This window comes from Meriones unguiculatus, chromosome 6 (genome assembly GCF_030254825.1).
Source record: "Meriones unguiculatus strain TT.TT164.6M chromosome 6, Bangor_MerUng_6.1, whole genome shotgun sequence".
Taxonomy (NCBI): Eukaryota; Metazoa; Chordata; class Mammalia; order Rodentia; family Muridae; genus Meriones; species Meriones unguiculatus.
The window spans coordinates 72,159,696-72,166,037 of record NC_083354.1 but is presented as its reverse complement, the minus strand read 5'-3'; positions in this window follow the sequence as shown (position 1 = coordinate 72,166,037).

The window sequence follows — 6,342 nt, the reverse complement described above, 5'->3', positions numbered from 1 at the left end:
GTGGAAGACACAGCTTTCAAAAACAGGCAAAAACGAGGAACAAGACAGGAGCCTACCACAGAGGCCCTCTGAAAGACTTTTCCCAGCAGGGTATTAAAGCAGATGCTGAGACTCATAGCCAAACTTTGGGCAGAGTGCAGGGAATCTTCTGAAAGAAGTGGGAAATAGTAAGATCTGGAGAGGACAGGCGCTCCACAAGGAGAGCAACAGAACCAAAAAATCTGGCCCAGGGGTCTTTTCTGAGACTGATACTCCAACCAAGGACCATTCATGGAGATAACCTAGAACCCCTGCTCAGATGTAGTCCATGGCAGCTCACTGTCCAAGTGGGTTCCCTAGTAAGTGGAACAGGGACTGTCTCTGACATGAACTCAGTGGCTGACTCTTTGACACGGCCCCACCCCCCCCCAGTGGGGAGCAGCCTTACCAGACCACAGAGGAAGACAATGTAGCCGGTCCTGATGAGACCTGATAGGCTAGGGTCAGCTGGAAGGGGAGGAAGACCTCCCCTATCAATGGGAAACATGTTTTTAATCACATCTTGCCTGAATGTACATGTGTGTACGTGTGTGCGCCTTTGTTCATGCTGTGTTTTTCCAACCTACAGCAGAACTTAGAAGAGACAGCAGAGGGCGCCAGAGTCTTCTCTTTTTTTCTTTTCTTTTTTTTTTAGGAGTATTGGTTTTCGAAAATGTCTTCCATTTCTGGAACTCGGAGAGAACAGAGATTCATACTGAGGCCACATGGGTGTCCCTTAGGAGAGATGCAGAATGTTGTTTTCACCTGGGTTAAGAGTCATCTAATGTTGATTGGTAGATAATTAGAAGAGAGAAACCATAAGGTTGCTCCATTGCAGAAAGCACATGAGTGCAAGAGCCGTTGTACACCCAAAGACACTGGATGACTCACTGGAACTTCAACTGGAATAGTCCCTATTCAGGTGAGGAAAATCATAGTATCCTGGTCATTTAGCTCTGCCCAGTTTTGTTCAGAATTGTTCAGAGGTCATGTTTGATTGCATGAAACTTACATACTGAGTCTTCATAGAGTACTGATTATAATGAGGTTGAGATTCAGATGAAACACATCCCTGCCAGAGACCAGAACACCAGGGAGGAGCAAAAGGACAAGGACTGTTGCTCAAGAGGACTTCGTACAGCAGAAGGAGACACTAAAGCTGAACAAGGAGGCAAGTTTAGTTAACCTCTGAAGGAGACTTCTTTATAGAAGAGCAGTCTCAGGCTGTGAACATCCATGGTGGACATTTTCTGCTCACACTATTAATACTGGCGCTCAGACCAGGAGGGATGGCTTTACCGTTTTCATGAGCCTAGCCCTGGAAACCTTTGCCATTTTCCCCTGGGTCTGTGGCTTTGGCCTTTGATATGGCTGTGCTCATGTCAAACAATACATCTTCACTCAGGACTTTGCTCATTCAAGACTTCCTCCATTCATCACAATCTCACATTATATTTTAAAATGACATGTTGGGCTGTCCCAAATCCAATAGAAATCTGAAATTAAACTAAATTAGAAGACTAAAATTCTTTCTCTTTGCATATGATGTTAAGTAGGCTTTGTGTACACTTTTGTATTTAGGGGTTGAAGCAGAGAGAGAAAGTCTACTGTACTGTGCAGAAAGAAAATGACTTCTTGGACCCATAACCATGGCCTCACAATCAGTAGCACGAAGCTTACTCCTGCAACATCTATCTTTTTGGGATGTGGGGTAGGATATGGTCTTCCTTTATAACTCAGTCAGAACTCAAGAACCTCTTGCCTTACCTTGTCCAGTGCTAGGATTCTCTAATGGTGCATGCCACCATGCTTGACCAAGATATTTTTTGACAAAGGGACAAGTTAAAATCAGTAACCTTGTTGAATGGATAGCAGCCCTGGGCTGCCATACCTCTTGTCATGACCTGAGTCATGCTGTGAATGCTCAACTGGTAGCATGATTTTAAAGGCTGTAGAACCTGTAGGAGGTATGGCCTGTGTCAGGCCAGGCCTTTGAGGGTTAGCCCGTCCCTGGCTCCCATCTACACCCTCTACTCTCTGTCCCACTGCTCCACTGTGCCTTCCCCACTGGGACAGACTTAAATCCCTCTGAAACCATGAGCTAGGACAAATCATTCCCTCCTGAACTTGCTTCTGCCCGACATTTTACCTGAGGAAAAATAAATGCATCTACCCCTGTGAGTTCCACAGCCTTTGCTACCTTCTCAGAACTGAATAGTGAACTCAGTGGGCCATAGGTGTAGCCCAAAGATACAAAACTTTCATAGAGAGTATTCAGGTCTGCATTTATTTGTCTATTTTCTTTATTTTGAGGCAGAGTCGTGCTGTGTAGCCCACACTGGCTAGCTCATGCTGGCCTCTAACTCATGATCCTCCTGCCTCGCCTTTTAAAAGTCTCTTTTTCTTCTCCAAACATTTCTGTGTCTAGAGGGCAGACCTGACGTTCAAGTGATCAGTTATGTAATCCCACTGACATCCTCTTGTGCAGAGCCTTTGGAGAGATGAGGAGCATGAGATCTGCAGCAGCCAGCACCCTGCTGCCCTCACACTGCCCATTTCCTCCATGGTGATGGCTCTAAATCAGCAGGTGGCATGAGCTTTCCAGGCTCTGGGCTGCAGGGCTAGTGAACAAGCCAGTCTAAGGCAGAGGAGGTGAAACTGCAGCTTCTGTTACAAGTCACTAGAATGAGGTCTTTGAGTTCTTTTGCCCTTCTTGAATTCTACTTCCTCTTTCCCCTTTCTCTGTTCTTCTATTTTCTTCCATCATTCTATTAGTTTCTCCCTTTAAGAGATAGAGATTTTAAAAAGAACAATGTTAGGTCCCCTTTTGGGTTGTTTTGTGACGGGTTTTGGCTTCCTGTGCGCCTCACCCCCCACTCCTGAGTCAGACAAGAGGCCACTTAACTGGAATTTAGTAGAAACCCAGCGTTCTCTTCAGGCCTGTGCTTTCCCTAGCCTAACCTTATTAGAAAGAACTGAACAGGTCAAGATGAGAAAAGCGACATCGTGAAAAGCCATCTTCCTCTCCAGCCATCATGGGGCTACAACCCGGGACAGTAGGAGGGCCACCTGGAGCTGCCCATTTCTTCTCAGCACTGCCTCACAGCCCAGCATCTTTTGTGGCCTTTGACATGACTCGCACCTCTCAAAGGAGGATATAGGCAAGAATAGCTAACCCGTATTTTTATTGCAACCTGAGGTACATTTCTGTTTTCCCAGTTTGTTCAACAAAGAATATTTAGCAAGCATTTTTTACCTGTAAATAACACCAAGAACAAATTAAAAACAGTAATGTGTCGGCTGGTTTGACATTTCCAGGGCTGATGCTCAGCGCTGGGGTGTGCCCCTCATCTTCTTCCAGCTTCAGAGATATTCATCACACCCAGACCCATACTATCTGATTGCTTTTGCCCATATTAATATTCTACCTAATTAATATTACTGTATTTGGCTTTGGGGAATTTTCATTTTAAAACTGATCCAACTTGTTCTTAGATTTGGCAAATGAATAAAGGGCAGGAAGTGAAGAGCTGTATGCACCTGAGGTTAGGGCAAACTGCAGAGCTAATGAAGACAATGAATAATGGCGGAGAATGAAGTGCAAACTTATCATGACTCCGTGGTCCGGCTCTGGGGGAATCTTTACTACCAGGGGGGCACTTACTCTTCACAATGTCCCCAGCGCATTGGGAAATTAAAAGATGTGCTGTCAGCACGTGCCTGTGATCCCAGCACTCAGGAGACAGAGGCAGGCAGATCTCTGTGAGTTTGAGGCCAGCTGGTCTACAAAGAGAGTCCAGGACAGCCAAGGCTACATAGAGAAACCCTGTCTTGAAATATTGAAAGAGAGAGAGAGAGAGACAGACAGACAGACAGAGACAGAGAGAGACAGAGAAAGAAAAAGAAAAAAGAAAAAAAAAGAAAAGAACAAAAAAAAAAAAAAGAAAAACTGTGGAATGTTGTCTTCTGGTCATGGGCATCACTGTCTCAAAACTAGAGCCTTGTGATTGTGCACAAAACCAGGCCCACTAATGTTCCCTGACAGAGGGAGTGGGCTCACTGCATATCTACAAGAGGTCCATGAGCAGCACAGAAAACCATTCAAGAGGGCCCACCTCTCCCTGAGCATCTGTAATGTAAGTCATTGGTGGCGGCGGGGGTGGGGTGGGACTTTTCTGTGGTGGTGCCCATCTGCAAGCTGCCCATGTTCCTGTAGGTATTTCCTTGCTCTTGCTACGGTGATGCCAGTTAAACTCATTGCTTCAGCAAGCTGGCCTATCATTCCCTAGCTTTCTGGGATGAGCAGACATTTGCTCATATGTCACCAGGTTGGGGGAGAGGGGGAGGGGCACGACATATGGAGCCGCAGTGCACTGGTCTAGAGCAGTTCTGAAAGCATTGTCACCACCAAACTTTGTGATTTAGTGATAGCAATAACGATTCCCTTCGTCCTTTCCTCTCAGCTACACCACACATCTAAAACAGTAAAAGGCTAGAACTACTACCAGAGAGAGCTCAGGGCCTGATTTATTCCAGGCTAAGAATAACAGAATGGTGAAAGGCACATCACTTTCCTACTCCTACTCTTACTCTCCTCCGTGGCTCGGAGCTAAAGAAACTTAACCTGCCTGCAAAAGTGCGGTAGTTCTTTCCTGGCAACCAATAGTTTCACAAAGAATAAATATGAAAACCACCATCAGCACTGGAAGGTTCCTTTTCACGAGTTTCTGTATGTGGGAGACAGGGCTCTGTTCCTAACAGCTGATGGTCTCAGGACTTAGCTGAGACTTCTCTCGGGGTTGGGGGGGGCACCCATAAGATCAAATCCCTTTCCATCTTTCCTCAGATTCTAAGTCAGAACCCCTGAGTCTCCTTATCGGACAACAGTTTGCATACCACATAGCAAACCCTAGAGAGGGTCGGGAACGCCATTCAGCTTACATGACCTTGGCAGCCCTGAAGACCACAGACAATGGTGCATAGCTGTGCAATGAGGGGCGGTGGGGAGGCCTAAGAGATGATGCAGCCTTTTTAGTCACCTAAACCCACTGTGTAAACTATAGAGTTGTGAACTGCCATCCTCTCCTCTCTTGTTTGATAGAGAATGTCTTTGGGTTTCTATTGATGTGATCAAACACCATGACCAAAAGCAAACTGGGAAAGAAAGGAGTTGTTTCAGCTTATAACTCTTGGCTCAACACCAAGGAAAGTCAAGGCAGGAACTGAAGCACAGGCCATGGAGGAATGCTGTTTACTGGCCTGCTCCGCCTGCTTTCTTAGACCATCCAAGACTACCTGCCGAGGAATGATGCTGTCCACAATGGGTGGGGTTTTCCACATCAATCAGTAAGAAAATACCCTACAGACTTGACTATAAGCCAAACTTATGGAGGCATTTTCTCAATTAAGATTCCCTTTTCTCAGATATGCGTAGGTCTGTGTCAGGTTGACAAGAACCAACCAGCATATAGAGCGCTAGGGACATGCTATTCCCTCCTGAAACCTCCGAGGACTCCAGCACAGTGAGTAGTAATCCCAAAGTCCGCGTAGTATGCAGCCTGCCCTCAAATTTTTGCAACTTTTCAACCACACAGGCACCTTCTGCCGTTCCTCGAAGACCCTCTGCATATGCACACTCTGCCTTCTGTCACTTACTTGATCTTTAATCAAATCATGCTCATTACTCAAATCTAATATCTAGTTACTTCATAGTTACTTCTCTAGAAGAAGGACCTAATTCAACCTGTGTTCAAAATCCCACTTGCTTATTTTCATAGGAGAAGCCTTGTCTGGCTGCAGCTACTGTCTTGTCCACTACAATGGCAGAGTTGAGTCATTGCAATAACTATCACAGTCTACGAAGCTGTAGGTATTTGGTATCCTCTTGGCTGAAAGCTCTGTTTGTACTCCTCTATCTCAATCATATAGGAGGTTGCCTAGAATTCAGTAAGTGCTCACTAAAATATGTAGTAAACAAACAGGCATCAAGAAAGTGCTTTTATTAATTCAGTAGCTACTTAGTGAGCCTCATCTGATGCCATGTGTTATACTCTGGACAGAAGATGCCACAGTGAGGAGTGACATCAGATTCAAGACAAGGTAAAGAAGATCACATTCCAGGTACACGTCAGTAGCATTGTGAGCCATAAGGAAAGACCTCCATTCCAGACATGCTAAGAGGGCGACCTGTCAGACAAGCCTTCCAGAGAGGGATGAAGGAGCTAGAGGTGGGATGAGTGCTCACCCTGAGAAGGCAGCCGCAGTGCGCTGGGGAGCAACACTGGGAGCAACAGGAGTGTGAGGGTTGTTCAGAAGGGGGCTGAG